A 16,190-nucleotide genomic window follows, 5' to 3' on the forward strand; every position below is an offset into this window, starting at 1 on the left:
GGGGGGGGGGGGGGAGGAGGAGGCACATGGCAGGGGGATGTTGCTGCAGCCCAGAGTATGGAGCTCTGATTCCAGCTCCAGCTGCCTTGCTCAGCCCACCCAGCACAATGAGCAGCCCCAGCGGGGGGAATGGGTGGAAAGCAGCTGGAGCTGGAGCTGTTTTGTGCTCTGAGAAGAAGCTGCTAGGCTTAAGCTACTCCCCCCACCTGCTCAGAGCAGCCTGGCAGCAGCAGAAGTGGGAGGGGGAGTAGCTGCCAGAGGGGAGGGGAGGGGAAGCTCCATGCTGGCTGGGTTCAGCAGGGTTGTTTTTTTTCCATCAAGCTGCGCTCAGGGCACGGGAGGCTTCAGTCCTGTGCCTTCTTCCCTGTGCCTGGAGCTCTGGCTCCAGCTCCAGCTCCAGCTCCAGCTCCAGCGGCTTTCTGCCCACTCTGCCTGCCCGGCGTGATGAGCAGCCCTGTGGGGGAAGGGAGTGGAAAGCACCCTGAGCTGAATCCATAGCTCTGTGCACGGGGCAGGGAGGGGGGTTATTACCCCCTCACTCCAATGTCTGGCAAAGGGGGCAGGGAAGGAGTGCAGGAAGCAATCGGCAGCAGCCCATGTGGGCAAACCTTGGCTGCAGCTTCCCTGCAGCCAAGGGCTGCTCTAGCACCCCCTGGCTTCTGGCCTGAGCTATTGCAGGCACGTGCCTGTATTTCCTAAATGTCTATCCACTTGTGAATTGGCTCAATCTGGGCAGGCTCGACTAACCTGCAAGGATTGAAGCAATACAGGCCCTAGGTTTTTTAATGTCTGTCCCTAGCCCCAGAGCAACTCCAGAGGAGTCAATGAATTTAAACGAGTTATACTAGATTTACAGCACTGTAACACAGCACAGTTTTGCCCATTGACTAAGAATTTCTATATAGCAAATGTGATTTATACTATATTAAGTATATTCATTCAAATTTTGCTTTTCCAGTATTCTATCCTATATATTTTTAAGTAATATTTAATATACAAAATCAACATATGTATAGACATTTATACCTAAATTTCAGATCAAATCCACCAAAGTTTCAGATCAAGGTCCTTGTTTATTGAGGTTATCTTAGCATATAAGCAGTAACTGATTAACACAGATCCTGGTTTTCTCTGATTAAAAAAAAATACCCAATTTTCAGATTCAAAAACATAACCCAAAATTCACATTTTTCCGTGATCAAAATAAAACACCAGTAATATATATCTGTCCATGCCCTTGGTCCTGCCACTGCCACAGTAAGGGGGAACGCCCAGCAGACCCCAGCTCTGGTCCATGGCACAAGGTGGAGGAAATTAAACCACTCCCTGGTCAGTTCATGCCAGGCTAGTGCCTGGGCTGGCCACATCTCCCACCTGCCCTGCAGCTTCATCAACATGAAACACCAGTAATATATATGTATTGATGTTTGGTGTTTCATTTTGATCACAGAAAAATGTGGACTTTGGGGTTTTTAATCCTAAAATTGGGGAGTTTTTAGTTAGAGAAAACCAGGATCCCTGCTGATTAAGATGCTGAGAGTATAAAGACAAAATAGATCCTCAGTATATATGTCCTAACTAGACGTAGCATCAGATTGGAGGTAGAAGGGACAAACTTGGGTATCTCAAGATGCATCTGAATGCATATAAATAAATAGAAACTTTTGATTTTCAGAACCTGTTAACATCCATTCAAGGTGTATGTATTCTGAAAAGTCTTAAAAATAAACTATTTTAGGGGTTGCTTTTGCTGGGGAGGGGGGGGAATGCCCAAATAGTTAAAGTTGAGTTTTAGAAAATTATTAGAGCTAAAAGAAGATTAATCTACTCTATATCTGACCATACATGCACAGCCATTTGTGCATTTCTAAATGCTTGGATCACATAACTTTGTACTTGGTCAGTCAATTACAAAAGCCGTAGTATAACTTCATTATCTAGGAATGCCAGAAATTATTATATGAGCATCTGTGATTTAGTGATATCATTCTCAGAAATACTGATTGAGCAAGCCAGTAATTTGGGAAATAATGGTACAGAAATAAAGAACCCTATAAGCCTTTGTACCACTCTAATACCATGTTGTTGTACCTTCCAGGAGAGTATTTATGGCATTATAAAATCATCATGTCCAGCGTTCTCATTTTTGTGAGGTTGACATGGCAAGCTTTTACATCAAAACTCTGAGATAGCCTTTGGCAACGTGTCACGCTTCCCACCTCTATTGAGGCCTTACATACCACTAGGTTCTTTCATCTGTGAGGTCCACCTTCCACTACCATTAAATACAATGCAGAGTGAGTAAACTCAGCTTCCACTTTGGAATCAAGATAGCTCATCATGCCAGCTGAAGGTTACTATTGCACAGTGTTCCTTTTTTTCAAAATCTGTACCTACAAGAGAAATCTGCAACGTTCTCAGGGAAAAAAAATCTAGTCCATAATGAATCTTGGTAAAGTAAAATTGTAAGATGAACATGCAGAATGTGATTCACTAATATGAGTCACCTTGCAAAATATCCTAAATCACTATTGCTAAGAAAGATATGCTGTAGGGTAGTCTCGTTTATACTTTACTCTTCTATGGCACATTGTGACTTATAAGAATAGACATGACTAAGGCTGCATTAAGCATCAGAAGAAGAGTAATGTTGGGGTCATTGCATTATAATTTATTTTCTGGTTAGACAAGCAACCAATCAATTAGTTTTGCCATTTCAGTTTGGAACTCGCATTTGTCTAGATCTGTATCTGCGTTAAAAATCCATTTAAAATCAATTTACTGTTCCTAGTTAGGACATGATATGATGTTGGAAATTGCAGTAGTGTTACTCAGTAGTAGAAATTGATAACTCATGTTTCTCTTAATATCATAGGGAAAGGTGCAAGAAACAGTATTCAGAGATCTTGTTATGCTAAATTAATAGTACCACTTTCACCTAAATTATAGATCTGCAGTGTGAACAAAACAGTTTTATATATAAGGATAAAGCACATTACTCTAAATGAAGATTTTTTTTAATTGTAGTATATCAATATGGAATGAGGAAATTATTTAGTTAGAAGTAATATTTTTGTATCAAAACTATATTATTTATTACTTTGAAATGAATTATTTATTAATATGAAATTACCTGTTAAAAATAACTAATATAATGGTTCACAGTCTGTCCATTGATACAGATGGAGTGTTATCCTTTTACTTCAGGATCCAGATGCTAATGATGCCTATTTGAAAGTATGAGTCTTGAATTTGTATATTCACAGAAAGTTGTTGCTGGACATTGATTTTCAAAAGGAATTCACAGTTCATGGTACTTGCTAGTATCAGTAGCCTCATTTTCAGAGATAATTCAAATCAGGAAGGCCAGGGGATTCTCAGTATTTTGAAAATCAAGCCACTGGGGTTTTTAATCAAAGGAGAGTAAACTGGCATTTAAAATTTCCCCATGTGCTTTACACATCAGGTTCATGCAAGCAAATATAATTTTAACATCAGATACATTTCTTGTGTTTATATCATTTGTGACCTTAATCACATAATTGCTTTTGTAATCATAACTGAAAAATATTGAAATTTACTGTCTGAGGTAATGAACTAAGGGGGCCTCATCCTGATTAAGTGTTTAAGCAGTGGGAAGTGTGTTGATTTCCTCCAGCACTTACTTCAGTCCAAGGATAAGCCTGTGTTTTAAATTCTCTAATAAGATCTTAGATTCTTGGGTTCCATAAGGACCATGTATTGTCCCTATTTAGGTTCAGTAGCATCTCTGAACCTGTGTTCTGTAACTTACTCAGAAGGAATAGATCTTACATCAAATACAAAATAAAATGTTGGTTACATTTGATCATATATGCTATCAAAAGATAAGTACTCTTTAGGGGTATGCAGTTGATGTCTGTTAGTTGGTGTCCTCAAGGATCAACTGTGTTGTGAAATGCAGATAATTAAAGGTAAGATCCAATGTAGCCACTTAAGCATTGTAATCCCTAAAAATTAAGCATCTGATCCCTAGAAGAAAATAAAAATATACTGGATTTAGCTATTAGGATGTTTGGGGAGATTTAGGTGCCTCAAAAGAGGGATTCTGGGTTCAGTGCTTTAAGACCATATCTGTCTAAATTGATGTTATAGGTACTGTTGACACTGGATTTATGACCCAGATACCTTGTTCTGGGTGGACCCAAACCCTCAGACCAACCATGACCTTTCCATTGAATAATAGGTACAGTTTATTGATGCACAGTAATAGCAGATAAGAATAATGCAAACAGTTCTATATCTCCCAGTCTTTGAAGTGTCACAGAGGAAAGGTACATCTGCCCAGTACATGAGCTTCACCCTGAGGTTCTTTCTTGAATATCAGATGTCAGCAGCCTGAACGTTGTGGGCTGAGGCCCTCCACCCCCAGGAGGGTGGATGAGAGGGGCTGGTGGTGTGCCCTCTGTCTGTGGTGAACTTGGGTTCCACTCCCAGGGACCCTTTGTTGCTCTGAAATCCCTGCTTTTCTATTCTTTCTCCCCTCTGATGACTCTTCACTGATCATCATTGATTGGTCTCCCTGTGGTCATCATACTGTTCATGTTCTGTCCTGTCAGCATATTCTTTTGTTTCACAAACCCATCACATGCACACATTTTAATTTGGTAATTTACCAGACCTCCTAATGTGGTCTATTTACCAAAACTGGACATCCCAAGCATTTTGCAGTTGGGCAGTGTGAACTAATGCCACCTTATCTCATGTTATGGAGCACTGTGGTACATGTCTTCAATTTTCCAGCCTGTGTGTCTGCTGGCTTCAGACGCAGTGGATCTGGAAGGAAATATTGTCACAAACAGGCTTTTAGAAATCAATTAACCCTTGCCATTCCCCTGGACCATTGTTCTAATGCATATCTACTTTACCTACAAGCCAGTTCCCAAAAGCAAACCTCTAAATATCATCTTCTAGCCATCAGGTACCTAAACAGTACAAGTTAAAAAGCAAGTTAAAAAGCACCTATGCCTTCAAATTAGTAGCCTCCATTTTGGCCTGAAAGGTTTCCAGAGTTCTTAGACTTGGGCTACTGTGCATGTTCAAAAGCAATTCCACCTGGGGGACAAGCTCCCACCTATTCAATCAACAATCAGTATGAGGTGCTGTAGGTTTAAACAAGTCCCTGACTCCTCAAGTGAAAACAGAGCATAGCTAGTACAACTTGCAGATCATTACAGAACACAGCTCGAAGAACCACCTAGGGGAATACCAGTGGCTTATTTTGTAGCCTGATCGGTAAGACAGTCTCCTAGGGAGTGAGAAATGTGGTTTTACTTCCTGACAGGCTGAGGAGGGCCTTGCAAACCTAGATTCCTTCCCAGTAGTAGAAACTATTTCTATATGACTCATAAAATTGAATCCAGTGCTGTCTGTACCATCAATTTACTTTAGTCGCAATTAGATTTTTTTTAACTCTCATGAAAGGCATTTTGCATATGTTAGCAGTTGTGCCACCTATTAATTTCTTTCGCAGTTTTTTTCTGTAAGTAACTCAAATAAAAAAAACCTATAGGTATACATTTTCTCCAGAGTGAATTAGTGTAAGCCTTCACAATCATGCCTGAGATAATTGATTCAATATGGTTCTTTTTCTTCACTAACACCCTGAGTTACATTTTTGTGAGATATCTCAGTAAGTACACAACAGTCTCAGTCATTAAACATTGCACACAGAGGGTTGAATAAGGAAAAATTAAGATTTTCAGTTGCCTTATTTACTGATGGATCATCCATAGCTTGCTCACTTTTTCTCCTCTCTTTTTTACTGGTCCTTCTCTTCAGTTCACCTTAAACTATCTAAATTCCCTTCCATTTTTCTAATTAAAAACACCAAATACTGGTAATATTTCTTTTTAAAAAGTTTGGGGAGTTTCTCTTTCCCTCTTTCTCTTTCCACCCTGCTGAAAGATTTGTGCAAGTTTAAATTTCCTCTAATTGACTTTAGCAACATGCCACTGTCTTCTATGCTGACACTTGTCATTTTACACAGATTGTTCCTTACTTTTAACTATATGTTCTTGCCAGAATTTTGCATCATCTTTGCATTTTGCAGTCTCTCATTAATTTTCTAAAGAAGAAGCCTACGTCAGTGCACTCAATGAGGGAAGAGAGGGCTGTAATAACAATGATGATTATGATGATGATCATCATCATTCTGAGTTTCTCACTGAAAGCCATATTGTCTCGTCAGGTTTTTGTCTATGCCCCATTGATTTAAATGTCATTGATCTAGCTGCAGCAGGCAGCCTAATCCATGGATAATTTAGAGCAGTATTTCTCAAACTTTAGATACCTAGGCACACTTTTTGTGGATTATAATTGGCAGCAATCTTTAATCTTACACCCAAAAGGCAAGTGGGAAAGAATGGAGGTAGTGTTGCAAATGCAGTTTGCAGCTGTCTAGTCCCAGTGCAGGTCCTCAGTGGCTGGAAGCTGCACATTCACTGCTGCTTGAGAGTGGGAGCCTAGGAGGAGCAGTGTGGCATGGGCACAGGGAAGGGCCATGGCCAGGTCCCCGGGGTGCAGGCGTGGTGTGATGGCACAGTTTTAGATGTCCAGAACCAGTGCCATTGCCACTTCTCCCAGCTCCCCACCCTCTGGTTTTGATCTGTGTGCAGCTTTCAGCCACTGGGGAGTTATGCTGGGACCAGGCACCTGCAGACTAGTACTGTCGCATTTTGCCTGTGAAAGGGTGACGCAGTGCCAAATACAAAACTCTTCTGGGTTCACTACACCTATATAAAAACTCAAGGTATCTACTGTGGGATACCTGGCATCAGGTGTTCCTCACTGAATAACAATGGATAAAAAAAAATCCAAATTTATCTTTTACTATGGTAACACATACAAGAATAATTGAACAACAAATGATAAATAGAAAACTTACAAAGAAAATTGTTAAAAACTGCACATGCGTGCACACACATGCATACAAGATATTGTTCCTTGGTACCACAGAAGCTGCTAACCAGCTTTACTGCCCCTGATATTCCTTGTATTCTGAGTCTTGCTAACAGCAGATTGAATCTACCATCTCTGGATCCTCTGTATGGATCCAGTGCACTTATGTCACTTCTTCCACCAAGCCAGTGCGCAGAGCAGGGCGTACACTGGCAACGCAGGGCTGCATGGGGTGGGTAGTGGCAGCAAGGAGACTCCCGGTGTAGATCTCTGCTCCCTGCGGAGCCAGGTCACATGGCAAGGCAGTGCTGGTCCCCGCCATGTGACCTGACTCCACAGGGAGCGGAGATCTGGGGCTGCATGAGGCAGGCAGTGGTGGTGAAGAGACCCCGGTGTGGATCTCTGCTCCTTGCAGAGCCAGGTTGCGTGGCAGGGCAGTGCTGGTCCCTGCCGTGTGACCTGGCTCCACAGGGAGCAGAGAAGAGATCTGGGGCAGCATGTGGCAGGCAGCGGTGCAGAGCAGACCCCGGCATGGATCTGTGCTCCCTGCAGAGCTGAATCATGTAGCAGGGACCAGCCGGCTTGCTTACCACTCTGTGCTGCTTCCTTGCCCCATGACCTGGCGTGACAGGGATCAGAGATCCACATGGGGGGACTTCTCGCCTGCACGGAGGGCAGTGGCCTTCCCCCTCCCTCAGACAAGCCACCCACAGCCCCATCCTGTTCCCTGGGGGGACCCTGCAGCCCCTGGCTCCAGGCCCCACCTGGCTGGGCAGTAGGGCTGTGCGAAGCTTGCAGCCCATTCAAATCAGATTCAGAGGAGATTCGGCAGAGCGGAATCTCCAAAACAGATTCATCCGAAACAAAACAGGGCAGTGATCCAAAACACTGAAATGAGTTACTATTCTCTGAAATGGCTGAATCCGAAACCGAATCGAAACACAGCCATTTCGCGCAGCCCTAGAACAGGGGGCTGGTGGGCTCAGGGTAGGGATGGTCTATTCAGAGGTGGCAGTACTGTACTGTTCAGCAAGAATGATACTCAGTATTGCTCCCACAGTCAATCCTAATTACAGCAAACTACGGTAATTCAGTCTGAGGATGATGATTGCATGGATCACTGGGGTCAGCTCTTCACCTGGAGTTTTTAGTGAGCTGCTAAATATAGGAACCTTATCTTGATGCTACCCACCTATCTAGGGTTGGTGATGAAGCTTCACAACACTTCAACAGAAGCATGAGGCTCATACATTTTGATGAATGGAGCCTAAGATGGGAAAGGCGAGAGCAATGTTACAGCATTCTTCAGTAAATTTCCTCTTTTGACCAGCTTTTTCCTGTTCTTGTTTCAGTTGGAACTAGGTTGTTTTTTTCCATCTAGGATCTAGTCTATTTGAAGTATTGCTACATCCTGCATTTTTGCAGATAGTTAAACTAGATTAGCCTTGAGATCTCTGCCAATCTCTTGAAGCTTGGTGGGGGGGGGGAAGGGGGGAAAGAGAGAGATGTACAGCTTCCTGTAATTGGAAAACTTGACAGTAGGGCATGCAGCTTGAGGACGATGAGGACATTTTAGTAACTTGTGCAGTTACTAATTACCAGTCCTACTCCTGGTAAGATAGGAATGGTGTGATCCAGCTGGAGATGCTTTAAGGTTGCGCTGTAACTTTTGATATTGTCCAAGGGGCTGACAGAAGTCAGGGATTCAAAAGATGCAGAGCCTATAAACAGTAGTCAGGTGTGGTCTAGAGAGATATCATTTCAGTGCCCTGAGGGCTGTCTTCTGTTGTAGTCCACTCAGTGTTTTGATGTGGTGAATGTAGCATTACAAATAGGGAGTCTGATGCTGTACATGAATTTCAATGGGAGTCTGGGTAGAATAGATACAGTGTGAAGGACAGCATGATTTTAACTGAATCACAATTATGTATTATGTGCATCAACTGATCCAAATTAGTTTTAGTGTATAATTAGATGATTGATTAACTGTGTATGTGCTTGTGTTGAGTGTGATCATGCTATTAGATATGCAAAATGAAATTTCAAGCTGATACAAATGTAGTGCAGGATCTACTGATTCAAGCAGAGAGAAGATTCCTTATTGACCCTCCAGACACAACTATAGGCAGAGAATATCTCTTAGTCTTCAGCTGTGAAGTGGGTCTTCTCACAAAAATGTGAGATCAGATTAGGTCCAGGGTCCTGCTTGTCAAGGCTGTCTCCACTCTCTATATTTACTGTCTGTTTATTACCTAGAAGATGTGAGACAGGGTTATTTCAGAGTTCCTGGGCTCTCTTTAGAGGTGCAATACTATATGCACTTTTAAGCACCATCTGTTTAAAAAAAAAAGTTCAAATATACATTGGTGACACTGAGCACCCAACAGGATTTAGTTACCATGTGTATAATACCAATACCACACTCCTGTTTGAATGTTTCATTCTTAAATGCAGCCTGTTGAATTCCTGTTATAAAACCTGACCACCGTTGGGACTCATGAGATGCAATGGGTGTTCAGAGAGCTCACTGTGATTTAACTCTTTATTGATTTCAGTCCATGTTGCAAATCTGTTTTTAAAACACCATTTTTTCTCTACTTTCATTAAGAATTACTAGTTGATTTAGAGAAATAGTTTTTAAAGGGCAAGAATTTATTCTGTGGATCCTTTAAACACTCATCTGTGAAATCTAAGTAAAACTAAATAAATTGGATTCTTTTAACCAATATTTTAGCATAATATTCTCTATTGCAACTGTTTTCACTTCAGTGTTGTGACAACATTGACAAGACGCAGGTAGCATTCAAAATCATGAAGATGACATTTAGCTGAAAGATTTCTTGGACAAGGATATTTTGGAAAGTTCTAGATTATGTAGTTCATGTGAAATAGAGATTGAATTCTCTGCAGGAAACTTTATGTGAACAAAATCTGGATAACAACTAGCTTGTTACATAGCTGTATAGCAATAAAATGTTATTGTGTGGGATTTGTGAAGCAGCAGTACTATTTTTTTCATTGAAGCTTCTGAAGTTGCGAAGTTAATTGCAACTTCCAAGACATGAAGGAAGGAACAGAATCACATTAATTAAAGGACATATTGGTCCAGCATTGAATTGGGCCTGAAAAAAATTAAACTGTATTTGCCTAAATCCAAGATGACTCTGAATGACTCCTCTAAGATGTTATACATGGAAAATTTGTGAATTTGTTATAATTTTCTATTTATAGAATGTAAGTCTTGGAGAGTTTCATTAAGTTTGTCCCCCCACCACAGCAGTGGGGAAAGCAGTGGCAGGACATCAACTGGTGAGGAAGGCAGCAGCATAGCAGGCAGTAGGAGGTGGGGGAGAGGTAGTAGGGGTCATGCAGTAGGGGACAGGCAGTGGGGAAGGGCAGGTGGTGATGGAGTCAAGCAGTCTCTAAACCTCACACCTTGCCCCCCCAACACCTTGCTACCTGCCGTCTACCCCCTCAGTGCCTCCACACCCTAACACCTGCCCACCTTCACAATGCCTACCTACCTGGCACCTTCCCCCTGTGTCAAACTGCTACTTGGCTCCCACATGTCTATCCCTTGGCATCTACCCTCCCGCCTGGCCCCCTTACCAGCCTGCTGCCTGCCTTCCCAGTTGCTTGCTCTCCAGCAGATCTCTGGCCTTGCTTCAGCCTGAGACACGGAGGACATGGTTTCTCTGGCCCCAGCCTGACCCAGTGGCAGTGGCAGTGGAGGGAACTATCATGGCAGGCAGAGGTGAGGCACCTGTTACCCACCGCCTGCTTGTAGCAGCACCAGGCACTTGAGGTGGGTTGCCATGGGCTAGTTGCTATCTGGGCCTCTGGGCTGTGGGTCCAGGCTAGACTGGGCTGCACTTTTGGGCTCTGGGGCCAGGTCAGACCAAGCTATAGCAGTCCATTGCTTCCCTCCCCACCACCCATACTCCCGTCCCGCAGTAGCACACCCCAAGTGCCTGGCACCAGCCACAAGCAGGCAGTGGGTTACAGATACTTCACTTGTACCCACCATGATATTTTACTCTGCTGCTGGGACAGGGAGCAGATAGGGAGCCAGGCTGTAGCCTAGCTGCAGGCTCTGCCCCCTGCCCCCTTGGGCCGCCCCAGCCCAGGCCTCACTGCTGCAGCAGGAGTCATTGGTGAATTGGACTCTGTACCTAGCCTCAGCTCCCTCCCTCCCTGCAGTCAGGTCACATCTCCCCTCCTTACAGCCAGCTGGCTACTCCTCAGAGGAACTTGGCCCAGGGCACCGTGTTGGTGCCCCCCCCCCCCACTGCTGCTGCCTGCAATGCGGGGATTAAACCCCGCTTTCCCTCAAGCTACGGCACCCCACAGCCACAGGTGAACAAGCAGATCCTATCAGTGCCCACACTACACAATGGGGGGATTAAACCTGCGCTTCCTGTTAGGCTACTGGGGTCTGGCCCCACCCCTGCTTCTGCCACTGGATCAGTGGGGAGGGGGGTGCTGGGGACGCTGACAAGGGCTGCTGCTCCCTTGCTAGGCAGATCTGCCAGCACTCCAGAGCAGGGTTTCCCATCTCCACCCTTTTATCAGGCAGCCAGAGCAGTGATAGTGCTCTGGCTAGGGAGGAGATGGGTGGGACCAACCCTGCTTGGCTGAAACAGACACCCCACCCCAGCCCAGCCCAGGGCTGGAGAGCATGCTGGGATGCTGGAGGACTCTGACTTAACCTAAACCAGGAAGGGGTCTTGGACAGAAGTTCATAAACTGGTTTGACCCACATCAGTTAAGTCTGATACTACATGCAACCAGGTTTATCTTAAACTAGTTTCGGCCATTTTGAAACTGGTTTATGTGCACTGTAACTGAAATTATGTTCTGGTACAGGTTTAAACCAGTTTCTGATCACTTAGGGCATTTTTACACACACAAGTGCCACAGCACTGGACACCTTGAAATGTGCCCGGTGCTGTGATGCATGCAGTTGTATAAGCGGCAAAATGCATGTCAGCACTGAGAAAATGGTGGTGGCACACTTTTGAACTAAAATTCATACAAGGTGCTTTAGTTCAAAAGTACACCGCTGCCACTTTCTGCGTGCTGATGTGCATTGTGCAGCTTATATAACTGCACACGACGCTGCACAGTATGCATCAGCTTGGATGCAGACCAGACTCAATTAATTGAGTCTGCTCCAAAGTGACAGATCTCTGGTGTGTTGCGGGACAGAAAGTATGTGTATAAATGCCTTTAAACTGACTGTATAACTTCTGTCCCTAGCCTTACTGTGGTACATTTTAAATTGTTTAGGAGTGGATAGTCTGTGGCTGTGGTTTCTGAGGTACCAGAGTGCATATTCTTGTGGACTGTGTTGAAAAGTAGTAGCCCATAGGGGACTGCACTCAGCAGTTAAGAAAATATTTTCTGCTTCTGTGTTCCTATTAATGTTTTTGTTCTATTAACCTTTTTCTTCTGTTCTTTTAACTAGGGTAGATCTAAGCTCACATGTAAGTACAAGTATCCCTAAATTTTATTGCTTTCAAAATCATAGAAGATCTGAATTCTGCAATTCTATTTCTATAAAGAAAATAATAACGATTCCTAATGATAACCTCACCCTAAATTGGCTGGATATGTATGAAGTTTAAGAAGAAAATGTTGTAATTTCTCTCTAGTTTCTAATTCTCATTAAGGTTTCACCTTGCAGTTGACTACCATTGACTAAAAAAATCTGGACTCAAAACTCAAACATAATGGGAGAGTCTTTATACCAAAGAAAAAAGATTTTATTGGCTTTATCCATCACAAAATTGTTGGTTTCTGTGTTATTAGCCAAATGTCCTGTTTTATAAAGAAAAATGCTCTTGATATTTTTTTCTTTCCACAGTCTCACTTTGCAAAAAGAGTTGATGGACAACACTCTCTTATTACCATTTAACTATTAAAAGGCATTAAATAGCCCCATCACTTTAAGGATTATAGTATTAAAAATTAATTCTAATTATTGATTAAAGCTGAACCTTAAAGTCTGTTTATATGTCTGTTCAGTTTCAAACGTAAAAATATAAATTTTGAGATTCTCCCTCATAATTTATCTAGACGTCACAAGCATCTTCCCTCATTGTCCTTACAATTCACTGTATGATTTGCACTATTTCTTTAGGGTAGCACTAGATGGTCTGACTTCAGTTCCTTCTTCCTAAGACAGGCCAAGGCTCCCTTGTGTTAGCATGTCTTTCAGGGGACAAGATGCATTATAGTTCTGTTGTATCTAGACAAGCTTGAAGGAACATTAAGGAGTCCAATAGTGACTCAGAGTCAATGTTTAGGGAAAGAAGTTAAAATAATAGGCAGTGGTTCAAGTACTGAATGTATGCAATATGCGTACCATACAGCTTTTTACTTCGTGTTGCTTTCCTCTTATTTTGCCTCTCTTTTAGTTTCCTTTTCTCTTGGGAGGCTGTGGCAGTGATGATAACAAAACAAACTCAATCCAGCTCTGGCTAGTCCTGTTTGTGAAATTTGTCCTAGAATTGCTCAGCCAACCTGCAATTTTACATTGATAGAATGCTTTACACCCAGAGAGATACCAAAGCATTTTGCAGGCTGTAAGCTAAGTTTGCATATCTGCAATACTGGTGTAAATCCGTTGAACTCATCAAACATGAAATTGAGAATTTGAGCTTGTGTGAATACCAGTGAAATGCATTCATTTCAGAGGTGGAAAATGGTAGCCATTGGTTGCCAACAGTGTTAAATAGCAAGTGAAGGTGAAGGATGACCTTTAAAACTGATACCATAGAAAAAGTGTTTAGGTCAGTCACCACTGACATCTTAGAGTTTCTGCTTAGCTGCTGCCTAAGTCCATAGTCACCTACATTTCTGCTACTTGGGAAGCCCAGGAGTTGTGTATATGCTAATGCTGCCCACAGCTAAACAAGCTACATGAATCCTAGGAACGGCTGGTGGCTGTACTTCAGAAAACGATATATTTTCTGAAGTACAGAAAGAAAAAGTTACTTCAACTTAGATATAAGTCTTTTGAGACTAATGATTTTTAGTGGAATCTTACATGAGTAGTACATAATTATGGACTGTGCAGTAAGTAATGAATCAATGGATGGAATGGATTTACCAGGATAGTATTTAAAACCCCCCCCAGATATTAAAAAAACAAGAATTTAACTAAGTTTAAACCCCAATGAATTTATTTTGTACTAGACATTGTAGTCACTCATTCTCTTCTTTTCCAAGCAGTTTTTCTTTGTGAGAGAGAGGTGAGTTGCTTGAGGTACTTTCATGTCAGTATTCTGTTCCCACTGCCTGAAATTCTCTCTCACATATCTTAAGTTATCTTCTGTGATTTATCATCTTACTGTATGTTTCGGACATATTATGACTGATGTTAATAATTAGGACATTTATCTTTAAGAAGTATGGTATAGGTACTTTATTATCAGTCTATCTATACTTGTCTCATAACATATATGTTTTATATTGTCTAACGGTAAAGTTAGACAAAAATAAATAAACAAGAACATATATAAAAAGAAGACATAGATACTCGAGAAATGGTTGGTATATTTTGAGTTTACATCACCCTTGCTACTTGTATTACATGCGATATAGTATAAACCCCTGACAAAATTATAAAATTCAGCTTTGTCTTCATGTACTGTCAGTAATCATTTAACCTTTCTTGTTGACTTTCATCTCATTTTGAACATTGGGAAATTTAACGAAAGCTAAATGCCTAGAAATCATAGTATTTTAGATCCCTTGTCATTTTGCAGAGTAGAAGAGTTTTGTATGACCTTCTGAGAAAATTGCCTACTGTAGATAACACAGCAAGTATGACCAAGGACAGAAAGGACATATAATTCTTTATAGTAAATTTTTTTACTGGCTAGTGGCAATCAATTACTGACAGTTTGAGGCTGAATGAATATCAGCCAGTTTTACAGAAAACTCCATCATTCACATCTAAGGAAAGCCATACACCTTTTGATTAGTGCTGCATCAAGCTGTTCACCAGAGATTCAAAATCTTGCAAGCAATCCACTTTATCTAAAGATGAGCAAGCTAGCCTTTTGGTCAGTTCAGTTCAACATATCCTTCGATTGAAATCCTTTCATTTCAAGTGGGCTAAGACTTCCTGCACTTTTTAAGGAAAGAGGGCTTCCAGTCCATGCCCCTGTCATCTATTCTCATAACTTTCCATCTTAGCTAGCTCAGTCAGTGTTTGGCCTAGAAATGAAAAGCTGATCATTTTACTCCCATGGGGACGGGCTGTTATATTACTGTGCATCTTGCAGGCTTGCTTGTACATGTGCTGCAAGCAATAGTTGTTGAAAAACATAGGCTATAGGAACAAACTACAGGTAACATGACTTATTTGTTATCAAATAATGAGACCTTTGAATTTAATGGAAGATTCATCATAACTGAAGGAAATGGCTTGAAATTGTTGCTTTGTTTGTGGAGAAGATGTGGGGCCACAAGTACTCACATGCAAATGTGTGTGCATACACACAGATACATACTTATTCACAGTTAGCTTTAGCCTGAACATTCTTATTGACATAAAAATTCTGTTTGGTTTCATGAGATTCATGGCTCCTATGAGTTATGGTTTGTGTTTGTATATATTCATGTGTTGAATAAATGTTACCAGAAACTTATAGACTTTATTTACTTATGCATCTACATGTTTCTGCACTGAAAAATCCTCCAGGGATACCTAATGGCAGGCAGAATTGAGAGTGAGTTAAAAATGGTTCTTACAGACTAATACAGATGCTTTCTCTTGGAGACCTACTAAGTCTCCAGACATGTTGATTTTTTGTTTCATATCTCTTGCACAAACCTTTAAGTCTCAAGTATCTTAAGTTTTTTTGCTGCTGGTGCTTCAGCTGAGCCACTTTTATAGGAGTCAACTTTTAACTGTGTTGGTAGTTGAAGTGATGTTATATCTTTGATGATCCAAGACATATGCAAGAGGCATGGATTTTTGTGAGTGATGTCTTTTATTGGACCAACCACATGGCTGGAATAGACATAGGTCACGCACAGACATTCATTTTCTCCTGAGAGAGTTGCTGATCTTCTGGGAGAAACTGTGTGCATGCAGATGTTCAGGGGTTTTCTCCCAGAGCAAAAATGGCTGCTCTAGGAGAAAAGCAACCTTGGAACAAATAGAACTAATTCACTCCTGGGAGAGTTTCTCCTGAGAGAGTGAATGTCTGTACATGTTCTCTTTTGAAAGAAGTCAC

The sequence above is a fragment of the Gavialis gangeticus genome, unplaced genomic scaffold, assembly GCF_001723915.1.
Source record: "Gavialis gangeticus isolate Ggan-Ray unplaced genomic scaffold, GavGan_comp1, whole genome shotgun sequence".
Taxonomy (NCBI): domain Eukaryota; kingdom Metazoa; phylum Chordata; order Crocodylia; family Gavialidae; genus Gavialis; species Gavialis gangeticus.